We start from the raw sequence: 24,938 nt of genomic DNA on the forward strand, positions 1-24,938 counted from the left end.
CCCATATCCTGAGGAGGTCAAATAAGGGAATGACCCAATCACCTGATGATGATAATAATAATTATGGTACTCATTAAGCACTTACTATTTGCCAAGCACTATTCTAAGCGCTGGGGTAGATACAAGGTAATCAGGTCAGCCACAGTCCCTGTCCCACATGGGGCTCACATTCTAATCCCCATTTTACAGATGAGATAACTGAGGCCCAAGTTTACACAGGAGATGTGTGGTGGAATTGTGATTAAAACGCAGGTCTTTCTGACTTCAAGGTCTGTACTCTAATGACAAAGTTAAGCCACTGGGGGCCCGGCCTGGCTCAGGTCTTCAGACCAAATGATTCCACATGGAAAGAGGAGGAAATCCCCAGCACCGAAACGTCCGCTTGAAGCTGCCCGGTGGGCAATCCCGTCCCCTGGATGGAAGAAAAGAGGCAAATGCAAGAGGAAAGACCTGGAAATGAACTGGACATGAGACGGCAAATCAGGGTAACCATGGGAACCTAGGAGGGTGGGTCTTTATGGAATGGAAAGAAGAAGGGAAGATAACCTGTCACCAGGCCACAGACACTGAGGAATGAAGGTCCGCTGCCTTGACTTCCAGATTCATGTCCTGGAGAAGCTAATCAATCACATGGTGGGCCAGGCCTTGTACCTGTGAGCCCCACAGTGATCACTCGGAATATCCCTGAGGGCTTTCACCAGCCTGACTCGGTCACATCTTGAAATGGAAACCCTATGGTTAAGGAGTTATCTTGGGTGTTGTTCATGGAAAAGGTTAAAATAATGGCTGTCTCAGCATACGTTCATCAATTCAAACACCGAGTGGCATGTGGTAATGATAATTGTGGTATTTGTTAAGTGCTTACTATGTGCCAAGCACTGTACTAAGCACTTAGGTAGATACAATATAATCATATCATGTATAGTCCCTTTCTCGCAAGGAGGCAGGGAAAACAGGTTTTTAATCTCCATTTTACAAATGAGGATACTGAAGCCCAGAAGTTAAATGTTTTATCCAAGGTCATACAGCAGGCAAGTGGATTAGAACCCAGGTCCTCTGATTCACATACCCATGTTCTTTCTACAATGCCATGCTGTTTGTCTTTGTCTTTATCATATTCAGTTACTCTACTCACCTTCAAAGCCCTATTTAAAGCACATTCCCTCCAGAAAGCGTTCCCTGACTAATCTCTCATCCTCCTATTCTACTTTCCTTCCCTTTAATGTCACCTATTCCCTCAAGTCAGTACACCATAAGCACTTAAGTAATCAACACTTTCCCTCCCCACAGTAGTTATGTACATAGCCTTCTCCTCTGTAGCTTCCCTTAAACCTGTAATTTTTTTAAACTAATTCATTAGTATTTATTGAGCGCTTACTACGTGCAGAGCACTGTACTAAGCGCTTGGAATGGACAAATTGGCAACAGATAGACTGTTTTAATGACCGTCTACCCCATTAGACTGTAAACTTCTTGAGGTCAGAGATTATCTCCTTACTATATTGTTTTCTCCACAGAGGTTGGCACAGTGCTCAGCTCACAATCAGTGTTTTATAAATACACCATTGACTGATTGGAATAGGATAGTAATTGGCTGATGATGACCGTAAGAAAATGTATTAAAATAAGAGTACTGATAAAGTTCTGTCAATCTTTGAGTTAGTCTGAAGGGGACAAATTATTTTATAGAAATTATGTGCCATATTATGAAGTGTTAACACAAAGTGCTTCTCCAACATTGCCAAATCCTCATCACATTGATCAAATTGGCCAAATTCAATGGGGGAGCTGGCTCGAGACTCCAAAAGCCAGATAACACTCAAGACATCAGGAGAAAATTATGACTACAATTCAATGCCAATCCTTCACGGCAAGGTTATCCATACTGCAGTTTAGCTTCCATCAGAGCTAATAGACTTCAAATTTCATCAAAGAACAGGTGAGAGTGTAAGGAAAGAGTTTATTTCGACAACCAGATTCATGTCTCCAGTTGGCCTCGAGATTAACATAGCCATTTGAAAATGGCACCTGGGGTTAGCGGGGTGGGTGGTGTCGTAGGTTAAGTGGAACTCCAGAAACACCTGGAAAAAGCTAGAAACAGAATGGCTGAGCTCAGTTCTGCCAATGCGGCTACAGTACGACCAGAGATGCACGGCCTAGTGGAAACACGGACCTGGGAGTCAGAGGTGCTATGTTCTAATCCTGGCTCGTGGCACTTGTCTGTTGCATGACCTCGGGCAAGTTTCCTCATCTGTAAAATGGGGATTGAGTACCAGTTCTACCTCCATTTGAACTGTGCCTCCCATACGAGAGAAGGATTGGGTCCAGCCTGATTAACTTCTATTTACCCCACCACTTTATGCAGTGCTTGGCACAGAGTGAGTACTTAAATACCACAATTTTCACTATCAGGTGAGAAACAGTCTGTTAGTCTGCCTCTATCAAACACTGACAGCATCAAACTGAGATGTCACCATGCGCAAGAAAAAAATCAGATGCTTTTTTGTGGAGTTTATTGAGTGTTTACTATATGCCAGACACTGTACTAAGCGCTTGAGTATACACAAGCTAAATAGATTGAACAGAGTCCATGTCCTAGATGGGAAGCAGTATGGATGAGTGGGAGTCAGAAGGACTTAGGTTCTAATCCCTGTTCTTCCACTTACTTGTCTGCTGTGTGACCTTGGACAAGTCACTTCACTTCTCTATGCCTCAGTTACCTCATCTGCAAAATGGGGATTAATAGTGTGAGCCCCACAGGGGACATGGACTATGTCCAACCCGATTAGTTTGTATCTACTCCAGAGCTTAGTTACAGTGCTTAGTACAAAGTAAGCGCTTAAAAAAAAAAACCCTAGAAAAGGGGGTGGGCTCACAATCTTAATCCCTAGTTTATAGATGAGGTAATTGAGGCACAGAAAACTCAAGTGACTTGCCCAAGGTCACACTACAGACAAGTCGTGGAGCTGGGATTAGAACCCAAGTCCTCACTCCCAGGCCTGTGTTCTATTCACTAGGCACACTGGTTCTCCAAAAACAGGATAGAAGACTAAAAAAACAGGCCTTAATTAGAATATTTCCTGTCTGTCACAGAGATGATTTTTCAAGCCTCCAAGCCTTTCCAAGTTTCTTCAAAAGAATGATTAATAGAAAAAAAAAGATCTGAAACTTGGCCCTTGCTAAAAATGTAAAGAGATTCTTGGTGGTTGAAATTCCCCAAGTAATCCTTCCATCCTCTTAAACACACACAAGGCACACACACTTCTACTGAAAATGTATGGAATCCAGGCACGAACTCACAGAAGCAAAAATCAGGTTATTTTCCATTAATTAATTCATTCATTAAATAGCTTTTATTGAGCGCTTACTGTGTACAGACCACTGTGCTAAGTGCTTGAGGGGGAGTACAATGCAACAGTAAATTGACACATTCCCTGGCCATAACGAGTTTACAGTGGGGGAGACAGACATTATTATAAATAAATCAGTTACAGATATGTTCACAAGTTCCACAGGGCTGGAATGGGGATAGAGCACACTGTGGGACTGGGACCGTGTTCCTCGTATCTACCGCAGCGCTTAGTACAGCGTCTGACACGTAGTAAGCACTAAATGAATACCACAATTATTATTTGGACAGAAGGAGGGATTCAGGAATTGCTGGACACCAGGGGAAATGGCAGCTCAGGGAACGCGTGTATAAGCTCTGGATTCCATTCTCACGGCTGGTTCCCCTCCCTCTCACCGCCCTAGTCCAGGCTCCCCCTGCCCCCTGGGGCCCAGTCCTTCCTCAACCAGATCATTTCTCTCTTGACCTCTCGGCTGTCCTGAACACTCCACCAGGCTGTTGGGTTCTGCTGATACCCCAGCCTGCAGATCTCTCTTCTACCTCTCCTGCTTTTCCTCCTCCTCCTTTCCTCTCCCCACAGCCCCTGAACCTAATCCTTCCCCTGAACCGACCCTAAGAGCCGATTACTGCTAATTCGGGTGCTCCGCAGTCACCGAAGCAAAAATGTTCTAATGCTCTCTGAAGCCTCTTGCAAGTATGACTCTCAAATCGCTAGATTAGTTCTAAATTAATCTAAAAGGCTATTTTTAAAACCTGCCTTTGATTCCACACAATTCAAGGCACGTAATATATGCTTGCGGCTGATTGTTCTTTGAAGTTGTCATTTTTAAATAGCCAAAGATAGTGCTGCTAATTTTCTTACAGAAAATTTATCATTTATCTGACCAGAATGGCTTAATGTGCCTGTGATTTGTCCTCCTGCTGCTCTAATTGATGACAAAGCATTAAGTTTTACACATCACAGAAATTAAACATAGCTTTCCAATGCATTATTGACCTTTACTGCACACAAAGTGACTTAGAAGAAATAAATTACTCTGCAATAAACTTGCAGATACCTTTTACACATTGGATTTTGTTCAGTTGCAGAGACCAAACAACTAACCTTTTAATAATGGCTCCTCTTTAGAAGGAAGCATTAACATTATCTTTGAGAACAAGATCTTCTATTAAGATTCTTATTTTTAAACTGTCCACAAATTGCTGAATTCTTCCTGTAAGTCAAAAAAAATGGGCCAAAAGATAGGCTGATCAGAAGTTTAGCTTGAGCCAGGAATGGACCCACGCCTCTGAGTTCCGGCCTGCCCTTCGCCCCTCCTCCATCACCACAGTCTAGGTGGAACAAGTCCTCCTGTGGCTGAACTAGTTCTCCTGGGTCAGAGACAGGACTTCCCAGCTTGAATGGGAAATGCCCAACCCCTCTGAAAACCATCTCCTGACTCAGAGGATACGTCTGGAGCCACATGGATGCCAGCTGCTGCTTGCCCTGCCCAACATCTACATCAGGTAGTGGTAGGACTCGTGGCTGGTGATGGTAGTTGGCCCAGTCAGATGGAGGGGGCAACTCCAGAGGAGGCAATTTCCCTTCCCTCATCCCATCTCTCCCCTCTCCCCGATTTTCTTGCCCTTCCTTTTTTTATCTCTGCCCTTCTCTCATCCCTTCTCTCCCATCAAGAAATTCAGCATGGGCTAGTTATTTTCAAGAACATTTTTTTGAGGCCCTTGATGAGAAGCAGAGTGGCTTAGTGGCAAGAGCAAGGGCTTGGGAGTCAAAGGACATGGGTTCTAATCCCAGCTCCGCCACTTGTCTGACATGCGTTCTTAGGCAAGTCACTTAACTTCTCTGTGCCTCAGTTACCTCTTCTATAAAGTGGGAATTAAAGCGTGAGCCCCACATGGGACAACCTGATTACCCTGTATCTATCCCAGTGCTTAGAACAATGCTTGGCACATAGTAAGTGCTTAACAAATGCCATAATTATTATTATAAGCTCCTTGAAGACAGGGAACTTAGATCTTGCTACTGCTGTACTAGCCCAAATGCTTAGTAGAGTGCTTAGCTCTAAGTCAGTGCTCAAGATATGCCTTTGATTGATTTATGAGGTGGGAAAATCTAGGTATTTGTGGTAGCCATCCTGTAATTAATTATCAATTAATTAATTATAGTAATTGTTAGGCACTTATAGTGTTCTAAGTGCTGGGGAAGATACAAAATAATCAGATTGGACACAGCCCCTCTCCCACATGGGGTTCACAGCCTACATAAGAATGAGTAGGATTTAATCCCCATTTTACAAATGAGGTAATTGAGGCACAGAGAAGTGAAGTGACTTGGCCAAGGTCACACATTAGACATGTGGCAGAGCCAGAATTGAAATATAATAATAACAATTATGGTATTTGTTAAGCACTTACTACATGCCAAGCACTGTTCTAAGCACTGGGGTAGATACAAGGTAATCAGACTGTCCCCTATGGGGCTCACAGTCTTAAACCCCATTCTACAGATGGAGTAACTGAGGCACAGAAAAGTGAAGTGACTTGCCCAAGGTCACACAGCAGACAAGTGGTGGAGCTGGGATTAGAACCCACGTCCTCTGACACTGAAGCCCATGCTCCTGTCACTAGGCCATGCTGCTTCTCTAACCCTAGAACCATGGTCCTCTGATTTCCAGACCCATAACCTTTCTACTAGGCCATGCTGCTTCATCTGTAAAGTTTCAAAGGATTAATGATGGCTTAAAGAGATTATGGTTATGACTATTTTAAGAGATGAAACTTTTATTTTTCAATACATCAACTATGGGCTTTGGCCAGAGCTTGCCTTTAGCTACTTAACTAATTGATTTAACTAATCTAACCTCCTGTCCTAAAGCTTCTCTTCAAAGGAGGCAGGCAGACTATTAGCCCAGCCCTGAAAATGACACGGGGTCCACCGTCTACTGTTGAGAAGAAATCACCCCAGCACCAAGCATTCCCTCTCCTACTCCCCACTACTGAGTCCCCTCCAATCCACAGAGAAGCCACAGCTGCACTCCCCACCGCTCACTTCTATCCTTCACCTCCAGGTGAGAGCAGGGATTCAGAAGCTCAAAACTCCTCAAATTTTTGAATGCTGAGATTACACCAGCCGACTACCAGCCTACTCCACCATGCCCTCTCCACTCCACCAATCTTGTTATCCTGCCCTTTCCTCTCCACCCAAACGGCTACCTTACTATTACGGGCTCTCGTTATATCCCGGCTAGACTACTGTGTCAGCCTTCTCTCTGACCTCCCTTCCTCCTCTCTCGCCCCGCTCTGGTCTATTCTTCACTCCGCTGCCCGGCTCATCTTCCTGCAGAAACGATCTGGGCATGTCACTCCCCTTCTTAAACAACTCCAGTGGTTGCCTATCGACCTCCGCTCCAAACAAAAACTCCTCACTCTAGGCTTCAAGGCTCTCCATCACCTTGCCCCTTCCTACCTCTCCTCCCTTCTCTCTTTCTACCGCCCACCCCGCACGCTCCGCTCCTCTGCCGCCCACCTCCTCACTGTCCCTCGGTCTCGCCTATCCCGCCGTCGACCCCTGGGTCACGTCCTCCCGCGGTCCTGGAACGCCCTCCCTCACCTCCGCCAAACTGATTCTCTTTCCCTCTTCAAAACCCTACTTAAAACTCACCTCCTCCAAGAGGCGTTCCCAGACTGAGCTCCTCTTCCCCCTCTACTCCCTCTGCCATCCCCCCTTTACCTCTCCGCAGCTAAAGCCTCATTTTCCCCTTTTCCCTCTGCTCCTCCACCTCTCCCTTCCCATCCCCACAGCACTGTACTCGTCCGCTCAACTGTATATATTTTCGTTACCCTATTTATTTTGTTAATGAATTGTACATCGCCTCGATTCTATTTAGTTGCCATTGTTTTTACGAGATGTTCTACCCCTTGACGCTGTTTATTGCCATTGTTCTTGTCTGTCCGTCTCCCCTGATTAGACTGTAAGCCCGTCAAACGGCAGGGACCGTCTCTATCTGTTGCCGACTTGTTCATCCCAAGCGCTTAGTACAGTGCTCTGCACATAGTAAGCGCTCAATAAATACTATTGAATGAATGAATGCCCCTTCACCCACCAAGACCCATTTCCCTCACAAAGTCCTCTGGTCCTTCGCCCTGCCCCTTGCTCTCTCATCCATCATCTTCCCCTCACCTTCACTCCTACTCCCATGACTTAATTCCATGGTCTTTAGAAGTCATATTCTATCACGGGCATGCTCCTAACATCCTTGACCAGCCCCAGTCCTGCTCACCATCACCAAGATTGGCTGGAGCCTGACAACATAGCCTCTCCTGTCGCTCTCTCTCGAGGGGAGGGGATGTGGGGAATAGTCTCATCTCCTCTTCTTTCTGTCTCTCAGGAAGTCTGCTCCTCTCTCCACATGGCGTTTGCACTCTCTCACATATGCTTTTTCTCTCCTTTGCTGTCTTGGAATCTCACACTGCCCATTCCACCACCTTCATATTTCTTGCTGATTTGTATGCTCGTTCCCTTCTCTGACTCTATCCTTGGGGATCTCACTATCCATGATGATGATGTAAGCTTGTTGTGGGCAGCGAATTTGTTTATTGTTATCATTACTATTATTATGGTATTTGTTAAGCTCTTACTATGTGCCAAGCACTGTTCTAAGCACTGGGTAGATACAAGGTAATCAGGTTGTCCCAGGTGGGGGACACAGTCTTCATCCCCATTTTGCAGAAGAGGTAACTGAGGTGCAGAGAAGTTAAGTGACTTGCCCAAAGTCACACAGCTGACAAGTGGCGGAGCCGGGATTAAAACCAACGACCAAGGCCGGGCCCTTGCCACTGAGCCATGCTTCTTAACTATTGCTATATTGTACTCTCCCATGTGCTTAATGCAGTGTTTTGTACACAGTAAGAGCTCAGTAAATACAAATGAATGAATGAATGATGATCTCTCTGACTCTCCTCCCATCTTCCTTAATCCTTCTGCTCCTTAATCCATCTAACCCTTTTGCTATATGCCATCTCAGCCACACGCTTGACCTCATCCTCTCAAAACAAGACCTCATTTTTAATTTCACCAACTCAGACCTACCACCAACTGCTCCAAACTTTCTAACCTGCCACACCCCCTGTCTCTCCTACTCTGTCTGCACTCCCTACTGCATCTTCCATTTTCCAGTCCTCCTCCCCCTACCCCAGGGTCTCTCATTCTGCTGGACTCCTGTCAGCCCTCTCATCACCAGATGTAAAAGTATATACCCTCAACTGCACTATCTCCACCAATCTCAACCCTCTTATCCCCTACCTCTCCATCACTCTGATATCACCCATCCCCAGCTGGGGGTGACTGCCACAGCCTGCTTCCTCAACTCCTGTGCCTGTGAAGCTGAACACAACTGGCAGAAATCCAGGTTCTGGGGTGGCTTCTGATACCACAAATCCACTCTTTCTTGTTGCAACTTGGCTCAATTTTCCACTCTAGAATGCTAATATTCCTCTCTCATTGCCTTCCACCTGCACAGCTCTCATCAACATTTTCTGAACCTTCAATTCCTTCCAGAAGGCTCCAATATCCCCGCTATTTTCTACCTGACCCCCGATGTCCTCCCAGCTACTTTGAGACCATCAGGACTGAACATCCCTAAGTCACCCTGGGAACAACTCCCTCACATGATTCTAGAGCCACTTCTGTATCTTCCTTTTGCTTCCCAGATGCTCCTAAAAGGACGTCTCCTTCCTGCTTTCTAAATCTCCCCCCTTTATTCACACCCCTAACTCTAATCCTTCTCACCTCCTAAAATCATTTGCTAACCCTCTCCTCCCTGCTATTTTAGCTTCTCACTCTTCTAGGGATCCTTCCCCTCCACCTTCAAACATTCCCAAATCTCTCCCTCCTCGATACTATGCTCCCCACCAGTTATCTCGTGGGCAGGGAATGTTTCCGTTTATTATGCTGTATTCTCCCAAGCATGTAGTACAGTGCTTTGCACACAGTAAGCACTCAATAAATATAATTGAATGAATAAATCTTCCTGCACCCATTCCTAACCAAGATCTTGGAACAGGTCCTGTAGAGAAGTAGCATGGTGTAGTGGATAGAGCATGGGCCTGGGAATCATAAGGTCATGGGTTCTAATCCCAGTTCCACAACTTGTCTGCTGTGCGATTTTGGGCAAGTCACTTCACTAGGCCTCAGTTACCTCAGCTATAAAATGGGGATTGTCACTGAGGGCCTTAAGTGGGACAGGGACCGTGACCAACCTAATTGACTTGTACCCACTCCAGCAGTTAGTACAGTACCTGGCACATTGTAAGTGTTTAACAAATGCTATAATTATTATTATTATTTTATACTCATTGCCTTGATTTCATCACCAAAATTTTAACTACAGTCAAGCTTCTAACCCCTTCACTCCACTGAGATTGAACTTTCCAAAGAGCTTTACTCTGTCCTGATAAGCCTCAACTTCCCTGCTGCCTCCTCTCTCCTCCTGAAATCAAACAATCATTTGTATTTATTGAGTTTCTTACTGCATGGAGAGCACTGTACTAAGCGCTCTGTTCATATCTGTAATTTATTTATCTATTTATTATTTATATAAATGTCTGTCTCCCCCTCTAGAATGTGAGCTCATTTTGAGCAGGGAATATGTTTGATGCTATATTGTACTCTCCCAAGTGCTAAGTACAGTACTTTGCACATAGTAAGTGCTCACTAAATACAATTAATGAGTACCCTAAAATAGAGTCGGTAGACATGATTTCTCCCAGAAGGAGCTTACGGTCTAGAAGGGGAGACACATTAAAATAAATTACACATAGGGGAAAAGAGCGAATATAAGGACATGGACATAAATGCTGTAGGGTTGGAGTGGGATGTATAACAAGTGCGTAGGAGGTATAGATCTGAGGACGTAGGCAACACAGAGGGGAGGTGGGTGGGAGAAATGAGGGTTTAGCCAGGAAAGTCTTATTGGAGTAGATATTATTTAAGGAGGGTTTTGAGAAGGGCTTTGAGGAGGGTGAGGAGATTAGTGCTTTACCAAATATAAAGCGGGAGGAAGTTCTAGGCCAGAGGAAGGACATGGGCAAGTGGTCAGTGGCAGGATAGATGAGACTGAGGTACAATGAGCAGGCTGGCATTACAGGAATGAAGTGTGTGAGCCTGGGCTGCAGTAGGAGATTAGCAAGGTAAGGTAGGAGGGGAAGAGCTGATTGAGTGCCATAAAGATGATGTTAAGGAGTTTCCATTTGAAGTGAAGATATATGGGCAAGCACTGGAGGAGTTTGAGGAGTGGGGAGACAGGAACAGAATGTTTTGGTTTTAGAAAAATGATCCTGGCATCAGAATGAATTATGGAATGGTAGAACTGACTGGCTATACTGACAGGCTGAATATGTGGGTTGAATGAGATAAATGATTTGAGGAAAATGGCAAGGTTATGGTTGTGAGCCAGGGAGGATGATGGTGTTGTTTGATGGGAAAGATGTTCAAGATGTTCAGCAGGAAACACTATCTGGCCTCAGTTCCACTGACATAGAACTAAACTGGCTTCAAGGCCCTGCATCCACTCATTTCACCCTACATATCTGCTCTCTTCACCTACTACTGCCTAATTCACTCTTGGCTCTTCTCAAATTAATCTTCTAATTGGACCTCACTCTTGACTCTCTTGCCGCTTTGGCCCCTCACTCACTCTGTCCTCCAAGCTTGGAACTCCCTTCCTCCCCAGGTCTGACAGACCACAGCCCACCCTACACAGTCAAAATCAACCCGAAATCCCAACTCCTCCAACAGGTCTTCTTGATAACTCCCAGTATCCCAATTTTATAACCTTATCTGCCATGCCTAGTATTTACTTATCTATACCCATTTTTAGCACTTATTGATATATTCAATTGTAAATTCAATTATTTGACTAATCTATTTTAAAATATTTTTATGTCTATCTTTCCATTACAGTGTAAGTACCTGGTAGGCAGGGAACACTTTACTTTTTTTTTTTGTACTTCCATCTGGGTGCTCAACAAATATTATAACTACTTCTACTAAATTAGGATGTGCTTCAGAGAAAGGGCCAATGGGTCTAAGAAAGCATGGAATACTCTGCCTCTTCACTACAACCTTTTAGTTTGGTTACGGTGGAAATCTGTCGGTGATGAACTTGATGAATCAGCCATACATAGGTACTCCAATGGGCAAGACTGATGTGGGAAGTGAGAGGAGGAGGCTTAGCTGAGAAAGGCATTAAAAATATGGGGAAGGAAGGGTCAGGTAAATTTTGCCAATCAAATAGAGTTTTGTGGGCCTGATTCTTTAACTGTCTGCAAAGGTGGATCTCCTCCAACTACACCAAAGCCTGTGTGAAAGCCAAAGAAACAAGGGTGTCTGCTGAGGTGGTTAAAGATTTCTGAGAACCTTAGCCTGACTGGGAAGCAGAGCCTGGGCTAATGAATCTGGAAGACAAACTAATGACTCTGAAGCAATGGTGAGTGGGCAGGGGGGAACAAAGGGTTAGGGTGCCCCAGGAAAAATGCTCTAGGTTCAGTAGAGCACAGGCCTGGGAGTCAGACGGTGATGGGTTCTAATCCCGGTTCCTCCACTTGTCTTCTATGTACCTTGGGCAAGTCATTTCACTTCTCTGGGGCTCAGTTTCCTCCTCTGTAAAATGGGGATTAAGAATGTGAGCCCCATGTGGGACAACCTGATGACCTTGTATCTATCCCAAAGCTTGGAACAGTGCTTGGCACATAGTAAGCTCTTAACAAAGGGACCAGAGTGGGATAGACATTTGGCCACCCTGAGACAGGAATGAATGGGCTGTCTTTATGCACAATCATATATAATAATAATAATGGCATTTGTTAAGTCTCAAGTGTAGTTCAGCCTTTTAGGGGATGGGGTGAAGGAAGAAGAAAGACCCAGAAGTAGGGGAATGCCTGCTAAGGGCTGTGACATCAATGGCAAAGTTTTTATAACTGAAGAATCATGTAAGACATCTTGAATTATGGAGACATTCAGCAGGAATCCTGAAAATATCTGGCTAAAACAGCGGGGGGCAGATGGGGGTGACACAACACCACAATCAGTGGTTACCCTGGCAACCACAAAGGGTCTCTTGTCTCTCCTAGATGGTACCAGCATTGTACTTCTAGACTGTGAGCCTGTTGTTGGGGAGGTATTGTCTCTATTTGTTGCTGAATTGTATTTTCCAAGCATTTAGTACAGTGTTCTGCATACAGTAAGTGCTCAATAAATATGATTAATGAATGAATGCTGCAGTCATTTGTCTATGAGTTTTGTTCATAAAATTCTTGCGTGCACTGCATCCCTGTCAGCCTACACAATTGTTGCAACTGCATCCTTGCCTGCGTACACACTTATTGCAATGACTCCCCTAGCGGGGAGAAGATTGGCAGAGATGAGAGAGTATGGGCGCCTCTAGGCAAACCACTAGCACAAGAATCAACTCCTCTGGGCAGGTTCTCGGTCCAGAAGTTGTTGCGATTGGATCAAGGCTCATCCACCATTCATGATAGGAGACCCCACCTTCATGACACTCCTCAACACCATCAGGGGGGTGCAGACCCTATTTTTCATGGGGAAATTTATGGCACAGCCCCATCTTCCCACACACATATGGGGAACTGGGAGCATTCATTCATTCATTCAATTGTATTTATTGAGTGCTTACTGCATGCAGATCTATGAACTAAGCGCTTGGGAGAGTACAATATAACAGTAAGCAGACACATTATCTGACCATGAGATTACAGTCTAGATGAGGTGACAGACATTAATATAAATAAATTATAATAATAATAATGTTGGTATTTGTTAAGCGCTTACTATGTGCCGAGCACTGTTCTAAGCGCTGGGGTAGACACAGGGGAATTAGGTTGTCCCACGTGGGGCTCACAGTCTTAATCCCCATTTTACAGATGAGGGAACTGAGGCACAGAGAAGTTAAGTGACTCGCCCACAGTCACACAGTCACACAGCCACAGTCACACAGCCGACAAGTGGCAGAGCTGGGATTCGAACTCATGAGCCCTGACTCCAAAGCCCATGCTCTTTCCACTGAGCCACGCTGCTTCTCAGATGTGCACATTTTAAGGAATGTGCAAATTTTAAGGAAGAAAGTTATCTGGCAAATTACAGATATGCACATAAGTGCTGTGGGGCTGGGAGGTGGGGGAATAAAGGGAGCAGGTCAGGGTGATGCAGAAGGGAGTGGGAGAACAGGAAAGAGGGGCATAGTCCGGGAAGGCCTCTTGGAGGAGATGTGCCTTCATTAAGGTTTTGAATAGGAAGAGTAATTGTCAGATTTGAGGAGAATGGGCGTTCCAGGCCAGAGGGAGGATGTGGGAGAGATAGATGGGATCGAGCATATGAAGTATAATATCTTCCTGAAGTCATTATCCATTGGCAGCATTTGCCTCACGAGCATGAAGGTTCAACATTGATGGTTTCTAGGAAAACTGCAGTCTGTATTCTCTAAGAAAAACATTCCTAAATCTAGGAACTGGCCTCAGTATGTTCTTTCAATGAGCCAATCAAATTTTAAGGAAGAAAGTTATCTGGCTGACTGCGGGTCACCAACACTGTTAGGCTTTCAATTATTTTTCGGTGATGAGAGTGCTAAAATGGGGTTTAAAAGCAGCAACTTTTGTGTGTTTCATGTACACCCACACTGAACCCAAACGCTCTCTCTGAACTGCTTTCCAACATTATTTGCTATAATAGCCTCTCAACAAAGCCCTGTTAGCATGGAAATGATCTTAACCTTAGAAAAATGGAATAATCTTATTTCTCCAACATTGCATGACAGAGAAAATGAAATCATCTTTCCCCCAAAGTGACTGTCACTAAAAATGCATGTGATGTAAAGGGAGAAGGACAATAAATCCGAAAAGGACACGGCAAATGTAAAACTTTCCAGACAGAGAAACCTAACAGATGCCACAGAAGATTCGCATTGTGACAATTGGCTGGATTAGAGAGGGTTCCTAAAAAAAGAGCAAGAACTAAATCCTTTGACAAGCACCCGGCCACAGGGAATGAAAACTTATCAGCGAAATGTTTTTTAACGATCAGAGAGAGTAGGACCCAAACCGAAGTTGCTTGATTAAAAATCAACATGATTAGCCACCGCCCAGGCTGTGGATCTCCCGGCTGTCAGAGGCCTCTGGGGAGGCTGGTGATGGGGAGAAACACAGCCCACAGATTACTGATTTCACGTGAGCCAAATGAGATTGTCTGGGAGCATTTCACAAGATTCACCAGGGGAGAGTTGTTTTGAAAATGAGGCTTGGATTTTCTGGCTAGAACCATTAGAAAGCTGTCTAACAGGCAAGATCCAAAGTGTGATTATTACTAAACAGTGCTTGTCAGAGGGCTGAAACGGGGTCATTAACATCCCAGCACGAGAATTAAACGGACAGGAGATGGATAACTTAAATACAGGTAGGGGAACGCTTCTGGATTTTAAAATATTTGCCGAAGGATTCAAAATTAAAAATATAGTAAATGGTGTTGAACCCCAAAGGGCTACACCATTTAAGGACGGGTGCCTGACCTAATAGATAGTAAATGCAGTTCGATACAGATAAGGTACGAGCCATATATCTTTCAGGAAAGGATGAAATGAGGATACATTCGCTAAAGGGAAAGATACCAAAGCCCCAGCTACCATCTGCAGAAGAGATCCTGGCAATTTGGATGGGAGGATCCCTGAGGAATAAGTAGGTCTCTGATTCGGTATCAACTGTGACAAGAGAGAGGAGGCCGGGGTCATGGATTGTTTTTCCTTTGGGAAATAAAGTGCTAATTGCTGGAGGCTCCCCTGAGAAGAAACTGTTTTTCCAGATGGATATATGGTGGGTGGGTGGGAAAAGAAGCTTGTGGAGGGGCGAGAGAGAGTGGGGGAGGGGGAGATCGGTGTCTCGATGCCCACGTTAGCCAGCTAGTCTTCAGGATTCCTGCCGGGCCAGTCTACCTCATGGACGAGTGGGTCTTTGAACAGAACCCTGTATCCCTGGTGGCCTAGATTCAGCAGCATTCATTTAGTTATATTTACTGAGTGCTTACTGTGCACTAAGCATTTGGGAGAGTACAATATAACCATAAACGGACACATTCCCTGTCCTCCATGAGCTTAGACCAGAGAACTAGGACCCAGTTCTTCCGATTCCCTCTTCTGTCCACTGCCTCAGAGCTGAGCTGGAGATTTGGGAAGGGAATGAGGGCAGTGCTATACTGCTCATAGACCAGATCGAAGAGGGATCCTGATCCTGATTCAAAGCCACAAACCCTAGTGGGCTTCCCAAAGTTTCCCATGAGCACTGGGGGCTAGACAGGCAGCTAAAGGGAAGGACTAGCCTGTGAACAGTGTGAGCTCTGATTTCTCACTATACCAACCTCCGTGTCACACCGCCCTTCCACAGAGCAGAGGTAACAAGCTAGTAATAAAAGACAATTAATCAAATTATGGATACATAAGGATGTAAGCAGTGCCGTTATTGGTTCAGACTAATAGCCCAACTACATCAGTATTCTATCTCCAAAGGAGGCAACAAAATAGTCAACCGTATTTATTGAGCACTTATTACTGTGTGCAGAGCACCAGGCTTAGCGCTTGGGAGAGTACAATACAACAATAAACAGACACAGTTCCTGCCCACAATGAGCTTACAGTTTAAAGGAGGAGACAGACATCATTATAAATAAATAAATGATAGAAATGTGTGTAAGTGCTGGGAGTGGGTGATGAATAAAGGGAGCAAATCAGGGTGTTGCAGAAGGTAGCTGAAGATAAGGAAAAGTGAAGGCCTTTTGGAGGAGCTGCACCTTCAGTAAAGCTTTGAAGCAAGGGGAGAGCAATTGTCTCTTGGGTATGAGGAGGGAGGACATTCTAGGTCAGAGGCAGGATGTGGGCAAGGGGTCGGCAGCGAGATAGACAAGATCGAGGTGCAGTGGGAAGGTTAGCTTTAGAAGAGTGAAGTGTGCAGGCTGGGTTGTAGTAGGAGAATAGTGAGATGAGGTAGGAGGCGTCAAGGTGATTGAGTCTTTGAAGCCAGTGGTGAGGAGTTTCTGCTTGATATGGAGGTGGATGGGCAAGCACTGGAGGTCCTTGAGGAGTGGGGAAAGGTGGCCTGAACGTTTCTGTCCAGAATGATCTGGGCAGAAGAGTGAGCAATGGATAGGAGTGGGTAGAGACAGGAGGCTGAAGGGTCAGCAAGGAGACTGATAATCAAATACTTTGAGGAACCAAGTGATTACTCGTAAAATTATTGGCCTAAACTAAGTACTGAGCAAATGACATTTGGCGCTTTATAAACTTGGTTAAAGTTACATATTTTCTCCCAGTAATGCTCAATTCTAATGAACAGTCAAGATTTCTTTCTCAAATCTCTCATCTTAATAATAATAACAATAATGGTGGCATTTAAGCACTTGCTATGTGCAAAGCACTGTTCTAAGCACTGTGGGGATACAAGGTGATCAGGTTGTAATAATGTCGGTATTTATTAAGCGCTTACTATGTGCCGAGCACTGTTCTAAGCGCTGGGGTAGACACGGGAATCAGGATGTCCCACGTGGGGCTCACAGTCTTAATCCCCATTTTACAGATGAGGTAACTGAGGCACAGAGAAGTTAAGTGACTTGCCCACAGTCACACAGCTGACAAGTGGCAGAGCTGGGATTCGAACTCATGACCTCCGACTCCAAAGCCCATGCTCTTTCCACTGAGCCACGCTGCTTCTCTGGTTGTCCCACGTGGGGCTCACAGTTTTAATCCCCATTTTATTCAATAGTATTTATTGAGCGCTTACTATGTGCAGAGCACTGCACTAAGCGCTTGGAATGTACAAGTCGGCAACAGATAGAGACAGTCCCTGCACTTTGACGGGTTTACAGTCTAATCAGGGGAGACAGGCAGACAAGAACAATGGCAAAGTTACAGATGAGGTAACTGAGGCACAGAGAAGTGAAGTGACTTGCCCAAAGTCACACAGCTGACAAGTGGGGGAGTCGGCATTCGAATCCATGACCTCTGACTCCCAAGCCGACGCTCTTTCCACTGAGCCAGGCACCATGACTTCCTGCATAGGAACATTTTTAGGCATAAATAACGTGTAGTGATGCATAATGACTATCTGAGTAGGAAAAATCTAGGGACACCGTGGTTCAGTTAATATTGTGAAAACTCTTCATCCAGTCTAAGAATATACCGGGTTCATCTTCTTGGAGATACCTATCATGGTTTCACCAGTATCACCAGCATTCTGAAGACACTGGAAGACATGCAACTATTAGGCAGAAACATCAAGTAGTAAATTTCCCACAAAAGCTCCAGTTTCACAGCTACACTGAAGCCCTGAAAAACAAAGGATTAGTAAGAAGAGATCTATGTGAGGAACACTTAGATTTCCTAGATACCTAAGAAAATGGAAAATGAGCCAAAAGTAATTGGTGTGAATCCAAGGAACACATTTGGGAAGAAATATATAAAGAACTCATGAAATCTTTATTAGCATCCGTCTTTTCACAGGAATAAAAAATGAAACTGCCTAAAGAATTTGGGGAATCAGAATTTCAGCTTTACGGTATTTAACCTTCTGATAGATCATTTGCAAAGGAATTATTTATAAAACCGTTCTTTTTATTCCAAGTGCAAATGTTCCTGAAGAAAGGTTATGCTGATGTTCACTGGCTCATTGGAGAAAACCAACAGCCATTTTAGAAACTCCAACCACCCTAATCGGATGGGAGATGGGGAGAAGCATAATAGCCAGAAAGCAAAACGAAAAAGCAAAGATTGCCTGAGAATTTGATATTAGCATTGAAAATAAGACCAAGTGACTTGCAGTCCCAGTCACGCCCACCTGCAATCGGTTAATTGATGTTATTTATTGAGCACGGAATGGGGGCAAAACACTATAATAAGCAGTTGGGAGAGAGTATGACAAAATAATAATAACAATACTTGTTAAGCACCTAATATAGGAGTGGAAAGAGCATGGGCCTGTGAGTCAGAAGGCCATGGTTCTAATCCCAGCTCCACCTTTCCTCTGCTATGTGACCTTGAGCAAGTCACTTCACTTCTCTGGGCCTCAGTAACCTCATCTGTAAAATGGGGATTGAGACTGTGAGCCCCATGTGGGACAGGAACTGTGTACAACCCCATTTGCTTGTATCCACCTCAGCACTCGGTAGAGTGCTTCACAATAGTAAGCACTTAACAAATAGCAGCAGCATCATCATTATTATTACTACTAAGCATTGGGGTAGATACAAGATAATCAGATCAGACACAGTCTCTGTCTCCCAAGGGGCTCACAGTCTCAGTAGAAGGAAGCTTAGGCTATTGAATCCCCACTGTACAGATGAGAAAATTGAAGCACAGAGAAGTTAAGTGACTTGTCCAAGGTCACACAGCAAGTGCCTTTATTGGCCTTAAGAAGTTAACAGTCTAATGAGAACGTAATACTTCCTGCCAGGTAGGGGCACTACTGATATTATTTCAGTGTCTTTGAGTACTAAGAACGTGCAGTGCGCTGAATAGAACAGAATTGCACATAGGTACCGCTCACCAGTGTTTGAAAAAGATGAACAGGCCTCAAAGAGGAATAAATTCACCAAAGAGACTATGATTTAAAGGCATCAGTCCTCTGGGTGCATCAGGATGACAGTCTGGTAAACACCATTAAGCAAGGCGGAATTTTATAGATGCCATTTGGGTTGGAGAAATTAAGATCTTGTGAATGCAAAGAAAGTAGAAGGACCAGATTGGGAAAACATAATGGCTTTGGCTTTTGTATGAAACATAAGGCAATTTAGCTTAATTCCATGATGGAAAATAATACTGACATTCACTATTTGGGAATATGTGGTCTAATCTCTTTCAAAATCCCCAGTGCTTAATCTGTCAGTCTCCTCACATAGATTTAGTGCTTTCCGCCAGGTAGTCAGTCTCAACTCTTTTGAAGCATAAAAATCAGATGGATTAGACAATATGGCTGAGGACTTATATGCAGCATATATACACACATATTCTCATTCTCATTAATTTTGATTTCCCCTTTCTTTGGAAATCGTAAAATCATCTGAGCTTTTATTTTTATTTAACTAGAGATCTGAGGTCACAGGACAAAGTGCCCTTTGAAGTGGCGCTGGATCTATCTTAAGTAGAACCTATCATTTTCGCTTCCTGTTAACATCTCTAGAGAAAGATTTGGTCAGAAGAACAGAGGATAGAACTATTGATTAAAATGAGATTTTCCCCTTGTCTGTGGATTTCCAAATGTCCAGCCAATCAGTTGTATTTTTTAGTGCTTACTCTGTGCAGTACATTGTACTAAGTGCTTGGGAGATTACAATATAACAGAGTTGGTAGACACATTTCATGTCCACAACGAACTTACAGTCTAGACATGTTCCATACTCCCACTGTATAGTTAAGAAGTGGCAAAATGTGATTGACTCCCCATTGTACGGATGAGAAATTTGAAGCACAGAGAAGCTAAGTGACTTGTCCAAGTTCACACAGCAGGTGCCTTTATTGGCCTCAAGAAGTTTACAGTCTGATCAGAACAATAATACTTCCTGGGTCTAAACTGGCATGATTTGGGCATGAAACATAGCAGAATCTTCTTTCAGAACTTCATTGTTTATGGTACCCCACTCTCTACTCCCTACCTGTAATTTATTTAAATGTCAGTCTCCTTAGCTGGATTGAATGCAATCTTGTGGTAAGGGATCAATCAATCATTTATTGAGCGCTTACTATGTTCAGACTACTGTACTAAGCTCTTGGGAGAGGACAACATAACACTATAACAGACACATTCCCTGCCTGCAATGAGCTTAATGTCTACAGAAGGAGACAGACGTTCATATAAATAAATTACAGATATGTCTATAAGTGCTGCAGGGCTGAGAGGGTCGTGAATAAAAAGAACAAATCGAGGTGACATAGAAAGGAGTGGGAGAAAAGGAAATGAGGATTTAGTAATAATAATAATAATAATAATGATAATAAAGGTAATTGTTAAGTGCTTACTATGTGCCAAGCACTGTTCTAAACACCGGGGTAGATAGAAGGTATTCAGGTTGTCCCACATGGGACTCATGGTCTTAATCCCCATTTTATAGATGAGGGAACTGAGGCACAGAGAAGTGAAGTGACTTGTCCAGGGTCACACAGCAGACAAGTGGCAGAGCCGGGATTAGAGCCCATGACCTTCTGCCTCCCAGGCACTTGCTCTGTACATTACACCATGCTGCTTGTCTGAGGGAAGGGCTTCTCCTTAGTCAGGGAATGGTCACTGGAGGAGATAGATGTGCCTTCAATAAGGCTTTGAAGGCAGGGAGAGTCATGGTTTGTCACATATGAAGAAGGCGGGCCTTACAGATCAGAAGCAGGATGTGGGCGAGAGGGTGGCAGCGAGATAGACAGGATCGAGGTACAGTGAGTATACTGGCATTAGAGGAGCAAAGTGTGCAGGCTGGGTTGTAGTAATAATAATGCTGGCATTTGTTAAGCACTTACTATGTGCAGAGCACTGTTCTAAGTGCTGGGGTAGATACAGGGTAATCAGGTTGCCCACATGAGGCTCACAGTCTTAATCCCCATTTTCCAGATGAGGTAAATGAGACACAGAGAAGTTAAGTGACTCGCCCACAGTCACACAGCTGACAAGTGGCAGATCCTGGATTTGAACCCATGACCTCTGACTCCCAAGTCTGGGCTTTTTCCATTGAGCCACACTGCTGTAGTAAGGTGACGTCAGAGGGGGTAAGGTGATTGAGTGGTAAGGAGTTTCTGTTTGATGCAGAGGAGGATGGGTAACCACTGGAGATTCTCGAGGAGTGGGGAAACATCAATTGAGCATTTTCATCAAAAAATGATGCAGGAAACAGAGTGAAGTATGGACTGGAGTGAGGAGACACAGGAGGGAGGGAGGTCAGCAAGGAGGTAAAGTAATCAAGGCAGGATAACTGCTTGGATTAACCTGGTAGCAGTTTGGATGAAAGAGTGGATTTTAGCAGTGTTGTGAAGGTTGAACCAACAGGATTTAGTGATAGACTGAATATGTGGGTTGAAGAGAGAGAGGTGTCAAGGAAAATGCCAAGGTTACGGGCTTGTGAGATAGGAAGGATAGTGGAGCTGTCTACAGTAATGGGAGGGTCAGGGGAAAGATGAGAAGATGAAGAGTTCTGTTTTGGACATGTTTAGTTGGAGGTGTCGGTGGGTTATTCAAGTAGAAGTGTCCTGAAGGTGGAAGGGATTGAGAGACTGCAGAGAAGCAGAAAGCTCAAGGCAGGAGATGTAGATTTGGGAATCATCTGCATAAAGGTGGGAGTTGAAGCCATGGGAGTGAATGAGTTCTCCAAGAGGAAGGGTGTAGATGGAGAATAGAAGGGGACCCAGAAGAGGTGAGTGAAGATGGAGAATAATAGTGTTGGTATTTGTTAAGCTTTTACTATGTGCAGAGCACTGTTCGAAGCACTGGGGTAGATACAGGGTAATTAGGTTGTCCCAAATGAGGCTCACAGTCTTAATCCCCATTTTACAGATGAGGTAACTCAGGCACAGAGAAGTGAAGTGACTTGCCCACAGTCACACAGCTGACAAGTGGCAGAGCTGGGATACGAACCCATGCCCTCTGACTCCCAAGCCCGTGGTCTTTCCACTGAGCCACACTGCTTTTCTGAATAGAAAGGGACCTGGCCATGATCTACCCCAGCGCTTAAAATGGTGCTTGGCACATATCTATTCATTTTATTAATGATGTGTATATATCTATGATTCTATTTATCTTGATGGTATTGATGCCAACTTGATTCATTTTGCTGTCTGTCTCCCCCTTTTAGATTGTGAGCTCGTGGTTGGGCAGGGATTGACTCTGTTGCTGAACTGTTCATTCCAAGTGCTTAGTACAGTGCTCGGCACACAGTAAGCGCTCAATAAATATGATTGAATGAATGAATGAACTGAAGCTTGAGGGATATGCACAGTTAGGGGGTGGGAAGCAGAGGAGACCTGCCGTACTTTCCCAAGCGCTTAATAATAATGTTGGTATTTGTTCCCACTCTTCAAGAACTTCCAATCAATCAACTGTATTTATTGAATGCTCTGTGTGTGCAGTGCACTATATTAAGCTTTTGGGAGTGTAATTAATGAATCAATCACATTTATTGAGTGCTTACTATGTGCAGAACACTGTGTGCTTGAGAGAGTAAAATACAAGAATTAGCTGACATGTTCCCTTCCCACAGTGAGCTTACAGCCTAGAGGGTTGTCAGTGGATAACCACCCACCTCTGCATCAAATGAAAACTCTTTACCAGTAGACTTTAAATCTCTCAAGCGCCATGTCCATTCCTACCTTACCTCTCTGACTTTCTATTACAATCCAGCCCGCATATTTGGTTCCTCTGATGCCAACCTAATCACTGTACCTCGATCTTGTCTGACTGCTAGCCCAGGTCCTGCCTCTGGCCTGGAATGCCCACCTTCTTTATACCCATCGAACTATCACTCTCCCCACCTTCAGAGCCTTATTAAAGCACATGTCCTCCAAGAGGCCTTCCCTGATTAAGCCTTCATTTCCTCTTTTCCCACTCCCTTCTGTGTCACCCTTGCACTTTTTAAAAAATGGTATTTGTTAAATGTTTATTAGGTGCCACGCACTATATCAAGTGCTGGGGTACATACAAGCTAATTTGTTTGGACAAAGTCCATGCCCCACATGGGACATATAGTCTTGATCCCCATTTTACAGATGAGGTAACTGAGGCACAGACCAGTTAACTGTCTTGCCCAAGGTCACACAGCAGACAAATGGTAGAGCTGGGATGAGAACCCAGGTTCTTCTGACTCCCAGGCCTGTGTTCTTTACACTATACCACTCTGCTTCTCTTGGATTTGCTCCCATTATTCACTCCTCCCTCATCCTCATAGCATTTATGTATAAACCTGCAATTTATATTGTTGTCTGCTTCCCTCTCTAGACTGTAAGGAAGGTCACTGTGGGCAGGGAACATGTCTTCCAACTTGGTTATATTGTGCTCTCCTAAGCGTTTACTACAGTACTCTGCACACAGTAAGCACTTAATAGGTATGATTACTGATTGTCTGACCACTATACCCAAAGTTCAGGCCCTAGATGCTATGGGCTTGGGACTGTTTCCTGAAAATTTCTCTGTAAAACATGTCTTCTCTTTGGTGAGAATACTCATTGCATGGGGATTTGATGTTTCAGGAGTGGAGTTGAAAAATCCAGAATGTCAGCTAGGCATGGTGACATCTGCTCAGCAAACACAAATCTCAATTTGAGTATCTCCCTCATCAGGAGTTCATATAGAATTCCAGTGTGATGTCCATTTGTATTGCCATCTGTCTCCTTGCCTCTAGACTGTAAGCTCATTGTGGGCAGGGAAAGTCACTGTTTAGAGGAGCAGCGTGGCTCAGTGGAAAGAGCCCGGGCTTTGGAGTCAGAGGTCATGAGTTCGAATCCCAGCTCTGCCACTTGTCAGCTGTGTGACTGTGGGCAAGTCACTTAACTTCTCTGTGCCTCAGTTACCTCATCTGTAAAATGGGGATTAAGAGTGTGAGCCCCACGTGGGACATCCTGATTCCCCTGTGTCTACCCCAGCGCTTAGAACAGTGCTCGGCACATAGTAAGCGCTTAACAAATACCAACATTATTATTATTATTGTTGTTGTATTGTACTTTCCCAAGCACTGAGTACAGTGCTCTGCACACAGTAAGTGCTCAATAAATACGATTGAAGAAATGAATGAATCCATCACTATCCCTCTCTGTTCAGAAAGGAGGGTCAAGATAAAGACTGCTGAGTCCAACACAACTCCTTCTGGACAAATGAAACCAAACCATCAAGATTGTCCTATAATAAAAGTACTTATGGGTCAAAATCGCAATTGAAGATATGAAGTACAGTTTTATGAAAAGATTACAAAGCATAATGTTGATGTCTAATTTCAAATTCCCATAAACCTCTGAAGCTATTTCCCAGTGTTTACCAATACTCAATTCAAGCCCCAAAACCAGAACTACCACCATCTTGACTTTAATACTTTCTGATCCTCACTCCAGAAGACTTTCCTGAAACATGAAAGCATTCTAAAACCCGTGCTTACGTAGTCATACAGAAATATATGGAGGCTCTTCCAATGAGAGGCCAAGTATCTAGAGTCACTGCCCATCAAATTACATTTTTAAAAAATCCCATCATATTATTCAAGGTTGACTACAGTTACCTGAATTGGTCAGATTAATTTACAGTGCTTACCTATGCAAACTCTAAATCAAAGCCAGCACTTTACCACTGCACTATAAGTGGTTCTTTTTACAAAAACAGAGCCCGTTTAAAAGCATCATCCAGAGAAACTGCCAGATACTGTCAGGTGGAGGAAATTCTTTTCCATTAGGCAGCATCATAACAAATTCAGCTGGTATTGACTATGACCCTTCTGGAGAAGGAAGGGGAGTAAGAAGTGAAAATGATAGGCACCTCCTTTCATAACTCATGATCCTTCCCTCAACCAGCAGAACTAGCATTA

At 44.1% G+C, this 24,938-nt stretch overlaps 1 protein-coding gene across 1 annotated transcript in view; it reads right to left on the reverse strand.

Annotated features, from left to right (window-relative positions):
* ST6GALNAC3 (ST6 N-acetylgalactosaminide alpha-2,6-sialyltransferase 3) overlaps positions 1–24,938 on the reverse strand; it is a 569,867-nt gene that overhangs the window by 432,474 nt on the left and 112,455 nt on the right. The gene's annotated exons all lie outside the window — the stretch shown is intronic.

This window comes from Ornithorhynchus anatinus, chromosome 4 (genome assembly GCF_004115215.2).
Source record: "Ornithorhynchus anatinus isolate Pmale09 chromosome 4, mOrnAna1.pri.v4, whole genome shotgun sequence".
NCBI classification, from domain to species: Eukaryota; Metazoa; Chordata; class Mammalia; order Monotremata; family Ornithorhynchidae; genus Ornithorhynchus; species Ornithorhynchus anatinus.